The sequence below is a fragment of the Pinus tabuliformis genome, chromosome Q (genome assembly GCF_031772625.1).
Source record: "Pinus tabuliformis cultivar Carrire ecotype Pingquan chromosome Q, CPIR1, whole genome shotgun sequence".
NCBI lineage: Eukaryota > Viridiplantae > Streptophyta > Pinopsida > Pinales > Pinaceae > Pinus > Pinus tabuliformis.
The window spans coordinates 1,081,361,197-1,081,380,957 of record NC_142296.1 but is presented as its reverse complement, the minus strand read 5'-3'; the positions used below and the strand labels follow the sequence as shown (position 1 = coordinate 1,081,380,957).

Sequence of the window (19,761 nt, the reverse complement as noted above, 5' to 3'; positions counted from 1 at the left end):
GCATTGATGTTAACCAAACTAGCATTGAGGTCAAAAGCAACAAATGTTAGCATTGGTGTGTTCATGTTGTTTAGGGGGAGTCTGATGGTTGTTGTAGTGTTCTGTATCGAGAATCATCATAGTATTAGGCTTAGTGGAGAAGCCATAAAAATATGATTATGATGGTTGGAAGTCCAAGGGTTAAGAGGAAATTATGTCCCAGGAGACTAACTCAGTTGTATCTGTAAATGACTTCATCAAGTCGTGTTATGGAAGATCTTTCCAATGGTATTCTGAAGTTCGGAAAAGCCCTTCTGGTGTAAGAGTTACAAGCAGTTGAAGTTTGAAGATAGAGAATTTGATTCATTAGGACTTAGGCATATTTTGAACTAGGTTGGGCCTAGTCTGAAGTCAGTGTAAGTCAGAGGTCGGGGCTGCATAGTAGAGCTCACAAGTGAACATCTTGATCCCATGACCCCCAACCTGTGTGGGACCATCTCTAAGTTAGAATTCGGGCCTAGTTGGAGGTTAGGGTCACAAAAAAGAATTGGCAAGAGAACACCCTAACTCCTGACCCTTGACCTATATGGGACTCAGTACAGGGATTGTGGCAGATGAAATCAACGTGACGTGGAAGTGCGGAGGACACGTGGTATGTAGATTCAAAATTATTGGATAGCTTAGTGGGAAAAATCTAGGTGACATGTGTCACCAGATAAAAGATTACATGTGGCCTGGATGATGTTAGCGTGACATAAGATGATGATGTTGAAGAACCTCGAAGTTTGTGCTAAGGGAATCTTTTGTGAATATTTCTTCTTGTGTTTGGTGTTCGAAATTGAAATTGATAAAATGGTCCCAAAGCAGCATAAAAGGCTTTAAGTTAGGCCTATAAGAAAGTTAGGGGTTGAGCCAAATGAAAGTGCATAAGTAAACAAAGTGGGGCCGACTCCTGACCACCTAACCTACATTAGAAGGCATGCCCAAGCAATGGTTATGCAATGTTTCTATGTGTTAAATACCTGAAGACTTTTATGTTGAACGAAATGTTGTCTTTAGGTAAACAGAGATACAAGGAAACTAGGACCTCGACCTATTTCACATTAATGACATCTAGCACAGTCAAACCTGAAGTTCTCCTCACACCATGAAGAGATAAATGAGAGTAATGGAGATTGGATCAAAATCAAGAAATCCATGTCATTTTTATAGGAAAACTTTAAATGGATGGGATATTTGAGTGTGCAGGTGGACTGAGAATTAATTCTTAGCATGGCAGAATCGCTAAAGCCCATTCTCAAATTTAATACAATTACAGTGGGTAGGTGTTGGGATGTAATAGGAGAATGGAGAGACTTTCAAGAGTACGCACTCAGGAAGAGTGAAGTATAGAGTGAGCCTCATTGAAGAACCACAAACATTGAGTGATCTAAGCCTACCTGCAAAATTGAATTCAGATTCCCATCCTTTTCATTAAATTAATTGTTGTGACTGAGAACAAAAGCTACAACAACATGAAAGAGTTTTGTTGTTTTGGGTTCATTATTTTCATTAATTGTAATGTAGATATATTTGGATCTCATTCTAAATGATTAATGAAATTGTAGTGGTCTTGCAATATGATGGAACAACAACATTGGGAGCCGTGCAAAAGTACACTTCTAGGAACTGTGTTATAGAGACAACATCGATCACAATGCAGGAGAAGAACAGAACCATGGAGATTAGTTATGGAAATTGTGGTATGCAATATTATTGAATGAGAAATAGTACAGTGATGTGGGTGTGTGTCTGAGCTAAGTGTCAGTGAGTAAAGTTGTATCTCAGGGTTGAGACTTGAGATGGTGATGAGCCTCTAAATTAGATATAAATTAAGGCCCATACCTCTCAATTAAGCATAAATTAAGGCCTATGACCATCCTTCAGCACATTAAACCTCTCTTTTTTCATTAGATAATGTATTTTTAACTTCAATATATTCATTAGGAAGGTTTATGAATAATTGCATATTTGTGCCTAATATTATTTATTTTTGTGGAATATTATGAGAATATTGGGCAGATTATGAAGATGTGGAAGAGATAATTTAGGGAACTTTTCCCTAATACATGAGGATCACTATTAAATAATAAATTAACAAGATATTAGGGAATTATGGTATAGATTGTGGAACTCTAATGATTGAGAAAATCTAGGAATGTGTTCCCTACCATTTAATGCAGATTCCTAGTATTGGGAACCATATCCACTAATCAAGGGATTTTTGTGGAGATAACTTCCTCCTTTCATGGGGAATGATTCCTAATCATTTTTTATAAGTACCAAGTCGAATTTTCCTCTATAGGAGATTTTCATTAGTGTTTTTGTGGAGATAACTCGTATTTCTGTAGTTCCATTATATTTTCTTGCAGAGATGTAATTGTATTGATGAAAATAATGAAGATTGGTGTCATGTTCAGCTTCTAAATCTTGTTCTCCTCCATAGGTCTTTGAGTTTCCTTGGGCTTGGCCATCCCAAGAGCCTCAGAGCCCTTTTGTATCATTTTATTTCCTTCTTTTCACTTCTTATTCACATGTATCTCTTGTTTTTATTTCTTCATTTAGTATTAATGATTTCTTGTTATAGGATTGGGTTAATGGTTTATGTAAGTTCTTTTGTAGGATAAAAAGCATCATTTAACCCTTGGAAAAGATTTGGAAGGTCATAGTAATTATTGAGATGCTTGGATTAGTCTTCTTATTCCCAAATCTAGATTTCTGGAACTCCTTTGTGGCAACTAGCAGTAAATTTCTGCTATTTTTTAGAGCATTCTAACGAGCTTCAATCAAGTTGATTCCACTTGTATTAGATCACGAAAAGATTCTAGTTCATAACAAAAATTATCCCATTGCATTTTCACTTGATTAGGTTAAGCATTTGATGGATTTAATAGCTCACTAGTTCTCAAATTTATGATTTTTAGACTAGTATTTTTCTGATATTTTTTAGCATGGATTAACAAAGGTCTTTTTAAGTGATTCCACTTGGAATGGGGACCTAAGGCATCCTAGTCAATAAGAAAATTTGTCTCATCCAATTTTGATTTGATTTTCTTGGTAATTTGATGAATTATAATTTCGTATAGTAAATCTGTAACATCTTGTCGTAAAACAGGTGATCCTGTAGAAGAACTAGGGGATCTTGTAAGAGAACTAGGGGATCTTGTAGGAGAACTAGTACATCCTGTAGCGGCCTGTTTTGAGCCCGAATTGAGAAAAATCATCATTGAAGCTGGGATTAGGCCCCTACTTGACCTCCAAGCCATCAAAATCATTGTAGCCCTCTTCCTCGACACCTGTCTCCCCTGCCAAAGATCAAGGAAAGATTAGCATTTTCATTTATAAAGAAAAAAGATTAAAAAAATGAGTTCTTTTATATTTACACATGCACACAATAGTTAGTACTCTCGAGATCTGATTTCATGCTTAGATTAGTTAAAACATCACATGTGACAAATAGGGTTAAAATAGGGTTCTTTTTGCAATCAAAGTGTGTTAAGAAGTAGATAGAGGATTTCATGTTAGTTTTACAAGCATTTTTAAATTCAGTGTTTCATTCCTAGAAATAGGTAGCATTTCTTTTCTCTCATGACAACAAACGAAGAACACATTGTATTATGCACATACAGTGTCGATACCTCTGAAGTTTGTACGAATCCCGGGTTGATAATTAAAGTCGGTAGCCTTGGGAGTTGCAACATTCTTGTTGCAATACCGAGGCTCATCACTTTTTGGCTCCATTGTTGGGGAGGTGTCAAAGTATTCATTGTTTTCTTCCCTAGTTGATTAATTTCTTTTCACTTTTTACAAAAACAAAAAAATAATTGCATTAGGCATATTTCATTCCAAAAATAGAAAAGTGCATTACATTAGTGTTTTCGTTCAATCATAAAAACAAAAAATATCTCCAACACCAACCCACCCCCCCATTTGATCACGTGGTGCAGTAAGAGCCACATCAACATTCACTTTTGCAGGTAGAAGAAGAAGATGGCAAAGAATGTAGGAGAAATTGATGGAGATGATGACAATGAGGAAGATCCTCTTGGATTTCCCATTCAAGATAGTGATGTTAGTGTGCACACGAAGAACATCCCTCCATCTTGTCTTCCAAAATTTCATGGTCTAAGATTAGAGGATCCAAAAGCATTTCTCTTTGAATTTGAAATTTTTTGTAGATCTTATGGTTACTTATTAAAAAATCAAAGACTCAGATCGTTTCCGACAACATTGAAGGATAGAGTTCTTAAATGGTTCATGAGTTTAGGGACTAATTCAATAAGATCATGGAATGATATACAAAATATATTTCTAGAAAAATATAAAGATCATGATCTTAAAGAAGAAATATTTAGAATGAATAAAAAAGAAGATGAGAGTCTATAGGATCTAATAGAAAGGTTCATGTATAGTCTTAAGATGGAAAAACTACATCATTTAGGATCTGACACACTAAAAATCTTCTTACTTAGAACAATTAGGGATGAATGGATTAATATCCTCGATCTCATGAGTAGAGGTGATGTATACTAATTATCATTTGAAGAAATTTGTGAAACATGAAAACACATATCAAGAGGAAGGACAAGAGTAGGTAAATCAGCATCAAGATCGGTAAGTCAAACTAAACTTGGAAATTTGCTTGGCAACTTTAAAACAGAAATTCTTAGAAATCTAAGTGAACAAGTAGAAATGTTAAGGATACAAAATGAGCAAAAAGAAGATGTTGATATTCGTGTTGTCCATGAAGAATCCTATGATGCTAAATGTTTCTCCTCATTACCAAGGTTGAAGGAAGCTCACCAAGAGGACAATGGAGTAAGTCAATTGCTAATGCAGCAATGTTATGTAGCTCCAAGAGGACCATGGCAGCCTAGTCAACCTAGTATGATGCAAGGGCCTAATTCAAAATCTCAAGGTTATGCATATCCACCTCAAAGTAATTGAACACACCCTTTTCTTGGTAACATTGTCCATCTCAACCCCAAAACCAATCTTGGCAACAAGGTTGGCAAGGAACTTATGGGATCCATCCAAAATATCCTTAGTATTTTCGCTACCATTCATCTCCACCACAACGACAAACCCAACCAAATCCATCTCAAATATCCACTCCCACTCAACTACCTATACCACCATTTCCAAATGCACACATTGAAGTAGCTCAGCCCACTTATAATGCTGAGGTACAACACTTCCAAACATCTCCTCTTGAGCTAAATGGTATTCGCCATAGTTTAGGAAGAGTATTGCAAAAAAGAGATTCTCTTGATATCATTGAAGGACCACATCTAGAAGAAGAAGATTCAAATGAGAATACAAAAGGGCCATGGGTTACATTTGATGAAGAGGAGAAAAAAAATCAAAGATTGAGAAAGCTCCCTCATGGTTACCATCAAATCCTCCAAGTGTTCAAGAGAAAAATCAGCAAAAAAGGAATATTTGAAGGTCATGGAAGAAGAAGACATCCAAGATGATTCAAATCAGCAAGTGGACTAGGGGCATCACAACCATATTGAAATATGGTTCCAGATAGTTACTAAATTTCTAAAATAATATCTTATTCAATCGTGCTTGATATCATCAAAGTCAAAGAATTTGATCACTCAAATTCAGGTACATGTCAATGCATACATTTCAAGCTTAAACACCAGTTTCTTCATCATCTTAATGTGCACATGGCTCCATTAGAAGTATTCTTATACTTGAAAGTGATTTTGTTTTTTGAGTAGGATAGGGTAAAAAAAAATTTCAAAAATAAGAGTGAAAACCTCCTTTGAGGTGCTTGAGATTGGCTCATTGATTGAAAGCCTCCATGAGACAGTCAATGTGTTGGGAAAAAAAAAGATCCTAGGTGAAAACCTCCTTTGAGCTGCCTAGGCAGACCTACTAGTTGAAAACGTCCTTGAGGAAGCTAGTAGAACTAAAAAAAAAAAAAAAAAAACTTTGCTCCATGTATCTCTCTGATGAATGCATGTACTCTCCAACATCTACAAGCAACAAAAACAAGTTGGTACCAAAAGAAAAAAATGGTCAAGCCTAGTCAAAAGAAGTCAAATTTTGACTTTCTCCTCCTTTTCTCAAATGCTCCAAAGATGCCAAGGCCATGCTAATCCATCACACTAATCTATTTCCACCATCCACCCATCATTCTCAAGATTTTCCCTTTCAATTTGTCTGTTGTTCCAAAATAGTACAGGAAGGCTATGTTTTATTACAGGAAACAAAAATACATAGAGCAGAAATTTTCATTTGCCATAACTTGAAAACCATGCATCCATCTACTGAGCTATTTCAGGGGGTTATGCATATGGATGATGGTAACATGCTCAAGCAATTTCAGTAAATTCCAGTGCATAGTTTTCAAGAAATAAACCTCCATTACCTACAACCATTGTTGAATTTTCTCGATATCCGTGCATCCATTTAAAAATATGTTTCATGAGGAGATGCATATGGATGGTAGTAACTTGCCCAAGAAATTTCAGAAAATTCGAGTGCACGGTTTCCAAGAAATCCACCTCCATCACCTTCAGCCATTTTTAGCTTTTATCAAGATCCGTGCATCCATTGACCAAATTTTTTTATGGGGAGTTTCATAATGATGATGGAAACATGCTCAAAAATTTTCAAGTCAATCCATTCTACCGTTTGGGATATATGGACAAAACAAGTCTTCTACAAGAGGTTGTCCTGAATTACTACAAGAGTTTCTTGTAGTACTACGGGAAGTTCTAAAAATTTACAGGAAAGACACTCTGATGGAAAAATTATGATGCAGGCCTATTTTGGGATAGGAAAAAATGACATTGACTTCACCACATCTCATCCAAAACCCATCATGACCATGACACTCTATGACCACACCTTCCACTCATTCCAATACTTATTTACCCTCCAACAGAGAAAGGACAAACATTTAAAAAAAGGGGCAGTTAAGGAAACCTATTTGGAAGTAATAGCAGGCTCCAAGCCTAACCTTCAACACCATGATCGAAAGAGGAGAAGCATAACTATAGGCACAATGAAACTCCTTGAGAGCTCAACAAAAACAGAGGAAGTCATCACCTGCACATCAACAAGAAGACAACCCATCAACAAAATACGATCAACAAAAAAGAAAAAGGAAGTCAAGAATATGTACCCAAGTCATGAGAAACACAACAACATCAACTCAGCAACAACATGCATGTCTCTCCAACAACCATCAGGTAGGTACAAGTATGAAATATTCTTGACCTCTTCTCTTGAGAATATTATAGTTATAAATTTGTTGTCAATGCATGAGAGATGAGGTTTTATAAGCTAAGGATGGGTCAGCAGTCTCAGCTACCTTCAACTAGTTAATTGCAACTCACTCCACTCATGCATTGTTGAAAAGTCAATTTATGAAGGGTGACGATTTCAGGGAATGAGGAAAGCAGTTAAAAAAGGAAATTTTTGCAAAGGCCAAGTCATCACAACACTCTAAGACCTCCATCCACTTCATATTCACTATCTGTCCATAATTCATCCATCCCATTTCATAATTTCAAGAACAAACCCTATCTCACACTGAAAAAATTCTTGAAAAAGAAAACAGATCATCCTTTACATTTTCACAAACCTACAACGTTTCTCATCAATCACATATTGTTATAAGACTTTGAAGGAAGAAGGAGTGATTACTACAGGAAGGCAGAATGCTGCTACAAGAAGGAAGAAAGAAAAAATTGTGCTAAAACCCAAAATGACAGTGCCTAAGAGAGACCTAACCAAAATAGAGAACTCCAAGGCCATTAGGAAACCATCTAGGCCACAAGAGGGAAGAATAAGGCAACAAAAGAAAATGAGGCACACACAATCAAAATACAACTCAAACTACAATGATGAAAAGAGACTTTCCAAGAGGTCTATAATCTCTTTCTAGCTTTTGTCCTGTTGAGATTTTTTGTTTTATTAAATTTGGGAAAAATCTCATGTACGTGACAACAATAGGATTAGTTGCTATATTAGCTCCAGTATTTCTGAGGAGGAGTTAATGCATCCTATATTTGTTGTGAGGTAATTTATGATTCAGTTTTATGCTCTAGCTATATAGAAATGTAATCCCGTAGAGGATTGTAAGAGTGTGTAGAGAAAGTAGAGAAAATAGGGGAGAGCTGAGAGTATGTGTGAATTATTAGATTTGTTGTAATCTCCTTTGAATAATAAGATTGCCGATGCCTCTGTTCTGGTGGACGTAGCCCAGATTGGTTGGGTGAACCACGTTAAATCTCTGTGTTATGGTTTTGTGTGGTTTTTTGTATGTGTTGTGTATGTTTATATTTATTTCAGCTGCACTTTGTTTAGTCTAACAAGTGGTATCAGAGTGGCGCAGCGGAGCGTGGAGGGCCCATAACCTACAAGTCTCTGGTTGTGGAGCTGGTGTGTGTGACAGATCGGCTGAAGGTGGAGTTTCAGCGATTGGCGTGGTTTTAGCAGAGACAGTCGCGCCAATTTCTAGCAGTGAACGGGTTGGCGCATTTTATTTTGGAACAGACGCGCCAATTGGCGTGGATCCGAGTCTGATACTCGTGCCAGAGCTCCAATATTCCGATTGGCGTGGAATCGATGGGATTAAGCACGCCAATTTTGCGACACTTACACGGATTTTGCTCTGGCGCAGAGCATCTACTGTCAAAGGAGTGCCAGGCAGTGGATTGTGTTTTAGGCGCGGTTTTTTCGCTGTCAAGGAGCGCCCGACAGTTTTTCCCTCTAGTAAACCTGCAATTTTTGTTTTTCTTTTCAAATTGCATTTACACGGTACGATAGAGGCATTTTTTATTTGGAATTGGAGATTTTTTTATTCAACATGGCAAAAACTCAAAGCGCTCGTTTTGAGATCGAGAAGTTCAATGGAAAAAATAACTTCGAGATCTGGAAAGTGAAGATGCACGATCTGCTTGTGCAACAAGGCGTGGCGAAGGCGCTGTTGGGAAGATCCAAACAGCCTTACCCCATGACAGATGATGAATGGAATGAATTGGATGGAAGAGCTCTGAGTGGTATTCGACTGTGTTTGGCGGATGATGTTTTGTTTAAAATCGTGTCAGAGAAAATTGCTTCTAGTTTATGGACAAAGCTGGAGAAGCTGTACATGACAAAATCCTTGACCAATAGGATTCTTCTAAAGCGACAATTGTACAGTCTGCGTATGAAGGAAGGTACAGCTATTACTGATCATTTGAATGTCTTTAATACTCTCATGGTGCAATTAGAAAGTATAGAAGTAAAATTTGAATCAGAAGATAAAGTTATAATTTTATTGTGCTCGTTGCCCAAGTCATGGGATCATTTTGTTACTTCTATCAGTCTAAGTATATTATTTGATGATATTGTTGGAGCTTTGTTGTCCGAAGAGACAAGGAAGAGGTCAAATGCCAACACCTCTACATCAGAAGCAATGATGGCTAGAGGTCGTTCAAGAGAAAGACACTATGGTAAGCACAGCGACTCTCGATCAAAATCAAAAGGGAAGAAGAGTAAGGTAAAGTGCCGGTTTTGTGGCAAATAGAGACATTTGAAGAAGGACTATTGGAAGAGATAGCAAGCATCCAAATAAGACTCTTCGACAGTGAAGCAAGAAGAAAACACGACAGATACAGGTTCGGCCTCTGGTTCAGGTATGAGTGATGAAGTGTTATCAATTAATTTGTCAAATCATGATCAACATTGCCTGTTAGATTCTAGTGCATCAAACCACATGTGTATTCATAGAGAATGGTTTAAGACGTATAGATCAATTAATGATGGAGTCGTGTACATGGGTAATGATGTCACATGTAATATTGTGGGAATAGGGAGTATACAGCGGCAAATGTTTGGTGGGACAACCAAAATGTTAACTGATGTAAGACATGTACCAGATTTAAGGAAAAATATAATTTCACTAGGAGAACTTGACACAAATGGATATAAAACTATAATTCAAGGTGGAGCAATGAAAATTTACAAAGGTATTTTACTAGTAATGAAAGCTAAGAAGGTAGGAAATCTATTTCAGTTAGAAGGAAGAACAGGGTCAGATCATGTGTCTATGGTGTCTGAACATGACAGTAGTTCCATTCGCTTATGGCATCAAAGGTTGGGCCATATGAGCGAAAGAGGGTTAAAAATTTTGGCTAATCGCAAGTTACTTCCTAATCTAAAGTTTGGAAAGTTAGATTTCTGTAAACATTGTCTGTTTGGAAAACAAAGTAAGCAAAAGTTTAAAATAGGCAAACATACTAGTAAAGGAATACTTGATTATATCCATTCAGATGTTTGGGGTCTAGCCCCTACAACTTCATATGGTGGCTCGTCATATTTTGTATCGTTTATTGATGATTTTTCTAGGAAAGTGTGGGTCTACATGTTGAAAAGGAAGTCTGGTGTTTTTATAATTTTCAAGCAGTTTAGAGCATTGGTAGAAAACATCATTGGTAGAACTATAAAATGTTTAAGAACTGACAATGGTGGTGAGTTTACTTCCAAGGAGTTCAAAAACTATTGCAAGGATGCAGGGATCAAGAGACATAAGACCACTGTTTATACTCAGCAAAATGGAGTTGCTGAACGCATGAATAGGACTCTTTTAGAGAGAGCAAGGAGTATGCTGAGTAACGCCAGTTTGCAGAAGGAATTGTGGACAGAAGCGGTGGCTATAGCTTGTTATGTGATAAATCGATCACCATCCACACCAATAGGTTGCAAGATTCCTCAAGAGGTATGGAAAGATCACCCTTGTGATTATTCTAAACTCAGAGTGTTTGGTTGTGATGCATATGCTCTAGTGCCTAAACATGAGTGAACTAAATTAGATCCAAAGTAAAAAAGGTATATCTTTGTTGGATATGGTGATGGAACAAAGGGATATAGATTGTGGGATCCTACTACCCGCAAGATCATCATCAACAGAGATGTAAAGTTTAATGAATCCTCTCTTGTACAGTTAGATGTAGATAATAGATTGAAACAGGATGATGTATCTGATTTTCAACACATTCAGTTTGAAAGCACTTCTAATGATAGTCATGATGACCATAGTTTAGATACTAGTCATGAACAGGTTTCAGAATCAGATCATGAATAGGGTTCAGATGTAGATCATGAACAGGTCTCAGATGTTGATCATGAAGAAGTTCCTACAGATGGTAGTCAGCCAATTGTGGAAGCACCAGAAACATCCTTAAGGAGGTCTACAAGAATCAAACGCCCTCCTAAAAGGTATGATGATTATGTTACTTCAGTTGCTTTAACCGCTAACGATGATGAACCTTTGTGTTATCAGGAAGCTGTAGAAGGTTCAAAAAGTGAAAAGTGGAAAGAAGCTATGAAGGACGAGATGATGGCATTACACAAGAATGACACATGGGATCTCGTAGAACTTCCTAAAGGCAAAAAAACTGTGGGATGTAAATGGGTGTACAAATTGAAAAAGGGTGTTGATGGTTCAAAGGACAGGTACAAAGCAAGGCTGGTTATGAAAGGTTTTTCTCAGAAAGCAGGCATTGATTTTCATGAGATTTTTTCACCAGTTGTAAAAATTGTTTCAATTCGAATGGTATTAGCATTAGTGGCTTTGCTTGATTTAGAATTACAACAACTAGATGTTAAAACTGCATTTTTACATGGAGATTTAGATGAGGAAATTTACATGGAACAATCGGAAGGGTTTGTTCAAGATCGCAACAAGAAATTTGTTTGTAGGCTGAAGAAATCATTGTATGGTCTGAAGCAATCGCCTTGACAATGGTACAAGAAGTTTGATTCTTTCATGTTGAGTCAAAATTATATAAGAAGTGAATATGATCATTGTGTTTACTTTAAGAAATTAAGTAATGGCATGTTCATTATCTTAGTGTTGTATGTTGACGATATGCTTTTAGCAAGCAAAAGCATAACAAAGATCAACAGGTTAAAGGCTCAGATGGCTAGGACATTTGATATGAAAGATCTAGGAGCAAGAAGACAAATTTTGGGCATGGAGATTTTCAGAGACAGGAGCAATGGTAAGCTGTGGCTATCACAACAGAAGTATATTGAGAAAATACTCTAGAGGTTTCGTATGAACAATGTGAAGACTGTGTCAGTCCCTTTAGCTTCCCATTTTAAGCTTTCTTCCAGTTTATGTCCTAATACAGATGAAGAAAAGGAATATATGTCTCAAATTCTGTATGCCAATGTAGTAGGATGTGTGATGTATGCGATGGTTTGTACTCGACCAGATATTTCACATGCAGTTGGGGTTTTCAGCAGGTATATGGCAAATACAGGTAAAGAACACTGGTCAGTAGTGAAATGGGTGCTTCGGTATTTGAGAGGCACAAGTGATTATTGTATCACTTATAATAAAAGTAGTGAATTTGTTTGTGGATATGTTGATTCCGATTTTGCAAGTGATTTGGATAAGAGAAGGTCAACTTCAGGGTATGTCTTTACTCTTGCAGGTGGAGCTATTAGCTGGATGTCAAAGCTACAGAATATTGTTGCTTTATCCACTACTGAAGCAGAATACATAGCTGCTTCACATGCTTGCAAAGAAGCGGTTTGGTTGAAAGGTTTGATTGGTGAGTTTGGGAGGTTACAGGACAACATCAAGTTATTTTGTGATAGTCAAAGTGCAATTCACTTGGCTAAGAATCTAGCCTATCATAGTAAATCAAAGCATATACCAATCAAGTACCATTTTGTAAGACAGGTTATCACTGAAAGGGGTGTTTCTCTTGAAAAGGTACATATGAAGGAAAACTGTGCAGACATGTTCGCGAAACCAATTTTGTTAGAGAAGCTGCATTGGTGTCTGGCTTCTCTTGGCTTGTAGAAAAGATAAAAATAATAAATGAACAAGGCATCAGGCTAATTGTTGTCAAGGTGGAGATTGTTGAGATTTTCTGTTTTATTAAATTTGTGAAAAATCTCATGTATGTGACAACAATAGGATTAGTTTCTATATTAGCTCCAGTATTTTTGAGGAGGAGTTAATGCATCCTATATTTGTTGTGAGGGAATTTATGATTCAGTTTTATGCTCCAGCTATATAGAAATGTAATCCCGTAGAGGATTGTAAGAGTGTGTAGAGAAAGTAGAGAAAATAGGGGAGAGATGAGAGTATGTGTGAATTATTAGATTTGTTGTAATCTCCTTTGAATAATAAGATTGCCGATGCCTCTGTTCTAGTGGACATAGCCCAGATTGGTTGGGTGAACCACGTTAAATCTCTGTGTTATGGTTTTGTGTGGTTTTTTGTATGTGATGTGTATGTTTATATTTATTTCAGCTGCACTTTGTTTAGTCTAACATGTCCAAGGCCTAAAAGATGTTATAGAAATAAGAGAAAGGCATGGGAGTCAATTTGAGGGCCTGTCCTAGTCTCAAACTGTCATTTATGCTAGAAAAGGGTTTCCTGTAGGTTTGACAGGAATTACTACAGGATGTCCTAGTTTTCATCTAAAGACATTTTGAAGGTTTCAAATGTTTCCAAATAGTGGAACAAGGTAGTATAAGGTTGATAAGGATGTGGAAGATGTTGCCAAACTAAAAATATTCAAGAACCATCTTGAACAAGGGGAGGAAGGCAAACTAATGGTCTCAAGAAACAATGACTTTTTTATGCACAAATAGATTTTTGGGCTTGACCTTACAGAACTTATAGACAAGAATCTTAATGCACAAGAGAGAGGCCACTAGGGCCATGAATGAGGCACAATGATGTGACTAAGTTGGTTAGAGGATGAGCAACACTTTTAGTAGGGGGTATGATGGGCCTCTAAATTAGAAATAAATTAAGACCCATACATCTCAATTAAACATACATTAAGACCTATGACCATCCTTCAGCACATTAAACCTATCTTTTCGCATTAGATAATGTATTTTAACTTTAATATATTTATTAGGAAGGTTTATGAATAATTGCATATTTGTGCTTAATATTATTTATTTTTGTGGAATATTATGAGAATATTGGGTAGATTATGAAGATTTGGAGGAGGAGATAATTTAAGGACTTTCTCCCTACTACAGGAGGATCACTATTAAATAATAAATCAAAAAGATATTAGGGAATTATGACATAGATTGTGGAACTCCAATGATTGAGAAAATCTAGGAATGTGTTCCATGCCATTTAATGCAGATTCCTAGTATTGGGAACCAGATCCACTAATCAAGGGATTTTGGTTAGGAAACTTCCTCCTTTCATGGGGAATGATTCCTAATCATTTTGTATAAGTACCAAGTCAAATTTGCCTCTAGAGGATATTTTCATTAGTGTTCTTGTGGAGAGAACTTGTATTTCTGTAGTCCCATCGTATTTTCTTGTAGGGATGCAATTGTATTCATGAAAGTAATGAAGATTGGTGTCAAGTTTAGCTTATAAATCTTTTTCTCCTCAATAGGTCTCTGATTTTCCTTGGTCTTGGCCATCCTAGGAGCCTCAGATCCCTTTTGTATCATTTTATTTCCTTCTTTTCACTTCTTAATCACATGCATCTCTTGTTTTTATTTATTTTTATTTCTACGTTTACTATTAATGATTTCTTGTTGTAGGATTGGGTTAAATGGTTGATGTATGTTCTTTTGCAGGATCAAAAGCATCATTTAACCCTTGGAAAAGATTTGGAAGGTCATAGTAATCATTGAGCTACTTGGATTAGTCTTCTTATTCCCAAATCTAGATTTATGGAACTCCTTTGTGGCAACTAGCAATAAATTTCTGCTATTTTTTAGAGCATTCTAATGAGATTCAATCAAGTTGATTCCACTTGTATTAGATCACAAAAACATTCTAGTTCATAACAAAAATTATCACATTGCATTTTCACTTGATTAGGTTGGGAATTTGATGGATTTACTAGCTCACTAGTTCTCAAATTTCTGATTTTTAGACTAATAATTTTCTGATATTTTTTAGCATGGGTTAACAGAGGCCATTTTGAGTGATTCCACATGGAATGGGGACCTAAGACATCCTAGTCAATAAGAAAATTTATCCCATAAAATTTGGATTTGATTTTCTTGGTTATTCGATGAATTATAAATTTGTATAATAAATTTGTAACATCATGTATTAAAACAAAGGATCCTATAGGAGAACTAGGGGATCATGTAGGAGAACTAGTACATCCTGTAGGAAATCTTGTAGTGGCCTGTTTTGAGCCCGAATTGAGAAAAATTATCATTGAAGTTGGGATTAGGCCCCTACTTGACCTCCAAGCCATCAAAATCATTGTACCCCTCTTCCTCCACACCTGTCTCCCCTGCCAAAGGTCAAGGAAAGATTAGCATTTTCATTTATAAAGAAAAATATTAAAAAAATGAGTTCATTTATATTTTCACATGCACACAACAGTTAGTACTCTCGAGATTAGATTTCATGCTTAGATTAGTTAAAACATCACATGTGACAAATAGGGTTAAAATAGGGTTCTTTTTGCAAGCAAAGTGTGTTAATAAGTAGATAGAGGATTTCATGTTACTTTACAAGCATTTTTAAATTCAATCTTTCATTCATGCAAATAGGCAGCATTTCTTTTCTCTCATGACAACAAAGGAAGGATGCATTGTCTGTTGCACATATAGTGCCGATACCTCTTAAGTTTGTACGAACCCCGGGTTGATAATTAAAGTCGGTAGCCTTGGGAGTTGCGGCATTCTTGTTGCAATATTGAGGCTCATCAGATGGGTGAGCAACACAGATTACAATTCGAAGGATAAATGGGGAGTTGAAGGAAGGGAACTCATACTAGAGTAGATCAAATTTGTTTTCTATGTATATGCATTCGCCTCTATTTTTAGTTTCAAAATTGTATGAAAAGTAGAACAGAGGCTAGAGCAGGTAGTGGCCTGCATTCTTAAGAGGTGGGAGCATCTTGGCAGGCAGTGGCTTGCTATCTTAAGGGGGTTGGTGCCTCCTATGAGTGGGTTCTCACAAAAAATTGATGTAATTAAGTAGGTGTTTAATTTACATCATAACAACGAATAGATTGGTGTTTTTTCCCTTTTGGGTTTCCATGTAAAAATACTTGTGTCAAAATGTGTATGATGCTCATGCGATGGATTATATGTACAGGTGAATGCCTTATCTTGTTGTTAATTTGTATTATGTATGAAAGCTCTCACAAGTAACTAAACGTAGTGAAAATAATCAAAGAATTATACTTAAAATTTTAAAGAACCTCACAATTATTGATTCATCCCCTCTCAATAATTCCTTATTCCAACAACTGGTGGACTACTATTTTGAGTAGATCCTATTATTTATGTTCTTCTCATGTTTCAGGGATGAAACATTCTTTAAAGGGCATGGAATGTAGTATACCTAGGGGTGGATAATATGGGGTAAATAGGGGGGTTCCCAAGGGAATAATGTAATGTAAAAGGGGAACACATTTAGTTAGTTTCATAAATAAAGCCAGTAAGAGGTTACCCAAATTAATGATGATTGTAAGTAGTTGACCCTCAGTAGAAAAAGGGACCACAATTAGTTATTTTAGTTGAATACGATGAATAAATGGGTCATAGTTAATAAATAAAGTGGTTAACCTAAATCATGAAAGGACTACAAGAAGTTAGGGTCTTGGATATTAGAAGATTATGTATAGTTAAAGATAGGAATGAAAGATATGTCGAGTATTGTTTTGTATTGACAAGCAAATGGCTTGTGGATTGTTCTCATTCCTTAAGGAATAACTGTATGGTGTTGCCCTACCTCAAGGGTTTTATATTAATAAATAAATAGGGGTGGATAATATAGGGTACATAGGGGGTTACCCAAGGGCATAATGGGATGTAAAAGGGGAACACAATTACTTAGTTTAGTAAATAAATCATCTAAGTAGTTACCTGCATTAATTATGAATGTAAGTGATTGACCCTCATTATAAAAAGGGACCAAAATTATTTATTTTAGTTAATGACGATGAATAAGCATTCCATAGTTAATAAATAAAGTGGTTAAATTGCATTATGCAAGGGACTACGAGCAGTTAGGGTCTTTCATATTAGAATATTATATATATTCAAAAATAGGAAGGAAAGATTTGTCGAGTATTGTTTTGTATTGACAAGCACATGCCTTGTGGAGTGTTCTCCTTCATTGAGGAGTATTTGTATGGTGTTACCCTAATGCAAGGGTTTTATATTAATAAAGAAGTGTTTCTATTGTTAAATTTTCTGATTGTTCTATGTTGTATCAATTACTTTAGCCATATTTACTTCTTCACTAACATTGCATCCAATTATTAACAATTTAACCAATCATAAATTGTAACTGAAGATAGAAAAATATATACAATGAATAAGAATAGAATAGCACAACCATAAGAGATAACAGATTAGTCCAAGACTAGGGAAAAACCCCACAAGGGGGAAACCCTTTAAAATATTCATTTTTAATAGATCAACATAAAAAGTTTTCAGCAGAGAGTACAATGAACCCAATACATATATTTGCAGTGGAGATTTACAAAAAAAATCTATAGATCTATATACCAGTAGAGAGAAATGAAGATCTACTAGATCTTTGAAGCCAACTGAAGCCAATTGTCAAACCCAAGGTCAAAACCCTAGATGCTCTCAGCAAACTGATTATGTGCGTCCAAAACTCTCTGGATGCTCTCTTAGACACTATGTGAGGGCATCTATGATTGCTCATATGCTCTTAGGGAGTCTCTGTGAATGCGCTCAGGGTCAAACTCACCCAGATATTCTCTAAAACCTCAGACAATCTATTTGAGTTATTATACAAGTGTCCCAGACTGCCTGAACGCTCTCAAGACCACTCTGTGTGAGCATCTAGGGACTGACACCTTCAGATCTTCTTCTAAAACCTTGGACACTCCCTTAAGCTTATGTGCTAATGTCTAGGGGTCTCTGGATGCTGTATCAACCACTATGTGCTAGCATCCATGGACTAAACTGGCTAGTTCTATGCTAGTATCTAGGAATCAAAAAGCCCTAGATCAGTGTGAGCTCCACCCCTGTGATTTCAGACCCTTGTGTGAACTCCTTCTGTAAGACTTGTGCGAACCAAGATAAAAGAGAAGAATAGAATATGGATTGATCAATGTGATGAAATAATATTGAGGTCGCTTTTGTTTATAGGATTTCCTAAGCTCCCACTTGGGGTTGAGGCCTTCCTAGCCAATTTCACATGTGCTTCGGGCTGACCCATTCCATAATACATGTATAAATAAAATAATTCAAAAATCAACTTCCACTTGACCAAATAGGATAATATTTAGGTCAATTTTGGTCCTCTAGAAAAGAGGAATTTAATGCAAGAATCATATTGATCATCTGAGCTTTCCAATGTGTAATTTCACCCTATATTCTAAAATTAACACTCCCTCTCAACTAGGAAGAATTCCACCTACCAATATCTGTCAGTTGATCTTCATATCATCTTGTCATGTTGTGGTCATGATTTGACTGTCTCTGCTCATATCTATCTGCTGAAAATTTCTCAAATATAAAATAAGAAGAATTGGGGAGAAATAACTTCCACCCATACCGAGAAATATGATAACTCATCATATAGGGGAGCACATCTTCGGCCCTAGAATCTCATCGGGGAGATGATTCTCAAACCTGAGCATTAAAAGGGGAGAAACTCTCAACCTAATCCTATTTCCTACCTATATTCCCAATAATGACCCTCAATAGTCATATGGTAGAAAACCTACGTCATAATTGACTTGGTTTGTACACCCCAAGTACACTCTCAACTCATTGGCCAAACAAGGATTGGTATTCCCAACAAGCCCTGCTTGTGGGTATGACACCAACTGAGGTATACTCTGTAAAGTGTTGAAAATGGCAACAAGAAATGCTAAAAATAGAAGTGCTAAAAATAGCACTGCTAAAAATAGCAGTTTGGGTACCAGTGCTAGATTGGGCAATAGGAAATGAAAAATGGAAGTGCTAAAAATAGCATTCTATTTTTAGTAGTTCAGGATAGATTCCTATTTTAGTTAGTCATTGGACTAAAAATAGGAAGTAAAATTCGAATTCAAACTTAACAGTTGTTTGAAAATAAATTAATTAATTCTCCATGAGTTAATTAGTTGTGAAAAATAAAACATGAAGTCTATGTGAGGACATGCAACAGTTTATCTATTAATTGAGGAATTTATCCATCAGTTAAAGAGATAAGGATGAGTTCTAATTTGAGTTGTAATTAGTTGGCTCAGTTAACTAATTCAAATCCAGTTAGATTGATTTAAATAGTTTGTTTAAATTAATGTGAGATCAGTTAGTTAATGCATGCTTGCATATAACTGCTACACCATTCAGATAACTGAAGATTCTCCCATGAATAACTCATGCATGTCAGTTCAGACAGAGACCCAGTGAGATCAAGGAAGGGACAGTGTACTATCAGTTGGCTGAAATTTTTCCTATAAAGGAAGCTCATCCATGATGAGGATTTATCTCCTCCAGGACTGCGTAGTTGGATGAGAGGTTAGTGAGTGTGTGAAGAGGCCAATTCACACAAGTGGCTACACTGGGCTGCAATCAGAATTGTGAAAAGAAATAGGAGGCTTGGAGGGCAGACCAGAGGTTAGATAGAGGCCTTTGACTATCTATGAGCAACAGAGGTATTATAAAGAGAACATGATAGCTTTTGAGCTGATTCTTTTTGTAATACTGGTTATATTTCCACTTGTATGATAATATAGAGATGGGGTTTTAGGCTGGTGCTTTCCCCTGGATATTTCTTCTGTGTTATGTGTGATTGAT

The 19,761-nt window shown here is 36.3% G+C and overlaps 1 pseudogene; it reads left to right on the top strand.

The window, feature by feature from the left end:
- The first annotated feature begins 227 nt into the window (after window positions 1-227).
- LOC149223285 (nibrin homolog) overlaps window positions 228-19,761 on the top strand; it is a 92,733-nt pseudogene continuing 73,199 nt past the window's right edge.